Here is a 2500-nt window from a genome sequence, read left to right on the forward strand (position 1 = left end):
GAGGCCTCTTTGTCAGACATAATGATTTGACTTAGGCCTACAGTATGCTTATATGCAAGCATTTAAAAAGAAAAAAAAACATTTTACATTCTCTTTTTTACTTTATATGATTTTCCAATCATATTACTGATTTAGCCTTTAAAATACCCTTGCCAATTATAGCCTAACACTAAAATAATAATGTGTTAAATATCATAAACTATAAAAAAACAAAACAAAAATTGAGGTGTTTAAACCACTTGAACCCAAATTGGTCTGCTTGAACAGTGTTAGACCTCTTAGTCAGACATTCAGTTACTTACTGTACGAGTGGGAGTAATTATATGGCTGAGTCATGCTTAGTAATTGTCTAGCAGGTGCTTCAAGTGAGTACAATTGAGTACAGAGTATAGCGAAGACCTCTTCAATATGATTAACAGTGAATTATTGCTTGTATTGGGAGAAGACATATCGAAGGAGAAAATTGTATTATTATTATTATTATTATTATTATTATTATTATTATTATTATTAGCTAAGCTACACTCCTAACTGCAAAAGCAGGATGCCATAAGCCTTACAGCTCCAACAGGAAAAATATCCCAGTGAGGAAAGTAAATAATAATAATAACAATTATTATCATTATTATTATTATTATTATTATTATTATTATTATTATTATTATTATTAGCTAATCTACACTCCTAACTGCAAAAGCAGGATGCCATAAGCCTTACAGCTCCAACAGGGAAAATATCCCAGTGAGGAAAGTAAATAATAATAATAACAATTATTATTATTATTATTATTATTATTATTATTATTATTATTATTATCATTATTATTATTATTATTATTAGCTAAACTACACTCTTAACTGCAAAAGCAGGATGCCATAAGCCTTACAGCTCCAACAGGAAAAATATCCCAGTGAGGAAAGTAAATAATAAGAATAACAATTATTATTATTATTATTATTATTATTATTATTATTAGCTAAACTACACCCCTAATTGCAAAAGGAGGATGCCATAAGCCTTACAGCTCCAACAGGAAAAATATCCCAGTGAGGAAAGTAAATAATAATAATAACAATTATTATTATTATTATTATTATTATTATTATTACCTAAACTACACTCCTGATGGCAAAAGTAGGATGCCATAAGCCTTACAGCTCCAACAGGAAAAATATCCCAGTGAGGAAAGTAAATAATAATAATAACAATTATTATTATTATTATTATTATTATTATTATTATTATTATTATTATTATAGCTTAACTACACTCCTAACTGCAAAAGCAGGATGCCATAAGCCTTACAGCTCCAACAGGAAAAAAAATCCCAGTGAGGAAAGTAAATAATAATAAGAACAATTATTATTATTATTATTATTATTATTATTATTATTATTATTATTATCTAATCTACACTCCTATCTGCAAAAGCAGGATGCCATAAGCCTTACAGCTCCAACAGGAAAAATATCCCAGTGAGGAAAGTATATAATAAGAAAAACAATTATTATTATTATTATTATTATTATTATTATTATTATTATTATTATTATCTAAACTACACTCCTAACTGCAAAAGCACGATGCCATAAGCCTTACAGCTCCAACAGGAAAAATATCCCAGTGAGGAAAATAAATAATAATAAATAACAATTATTATCAATATTATTATTATTATTATTATTATTATTATTATTATTATTATTATTATTATTATTATTATTATTATTAGCTAAACTACACTCCTAACTGCAAAAGCAGGATGCCATAAGCCTTACAGCTTCAACAGGAAAAATATCCCTGTGAAGTAAGGAAATTAAGAAATAATTTAACTACAATAGCAGTAATGAACAATTAATCAAAACTGTTTTAAGAACAATAACAACACTAAACAAATGTGCGGAAATTAGAGGAATACCAATATTATTTAATATGAAAATTAGTGCTTAAATATGAACCAGGTTCTAAGAAAACTGTTACTAGAAATCTTTGAAGGTCCTTGAAGATTTGTAGTGCCATAGCCTCTGTACCATGGTCTTCCACTCTCTTGGGTTAGAGTTCTCTTGCTTGAGGGTACACTCGGGCACGTTGTTCTATCTTGTTTCTCTTCCTCTTGTTTTGTTCACGTTTTTATTGTTTGTATAGGAGATATTTATTTTAATGTTACTCTTCTCAAAAATTTTATTTTTCCTTGTTTCCTCTCCTCACTGGGCTATTTTCCCTGTTGGAGCCCCTGGGCTTATAGCATACTGCTTTTCCAACTAGGGTTGTAGCTTAGCAAGTAATAATAATAATAATAATATTTATTTTAATGTTACTCTTCTCAAAAATTTTATTTTTCCTTGTTTCCTCTCCTCACTGGGCTATTTTCCCTGTTGGAGCCCCCTGGGCTTATAGCATACTGCTTTTCCAACTAGGGTTGTAGCTTAGCAAGTAATAATAATAATAATAATATTTATTTTAATGTTACTCTTCTTAAAAATTTTATTTTTCCTCGTTT

Source organism: Palaemon carinicauda, chromosome 7 (genome assembly GCF_036898095.1).
Source record: "Palaemon carinicauda isolate YSFRI2023 chromosome 7, ASM3689809v2, whole genome shotgun sequence".
Taxonomy (NCBI): Eukaryota; Metazoa; Arthropoda; class Malacostraca; order Decapoda; family Palaemonidae; genus Palaemon; species Palaemon carinicauda.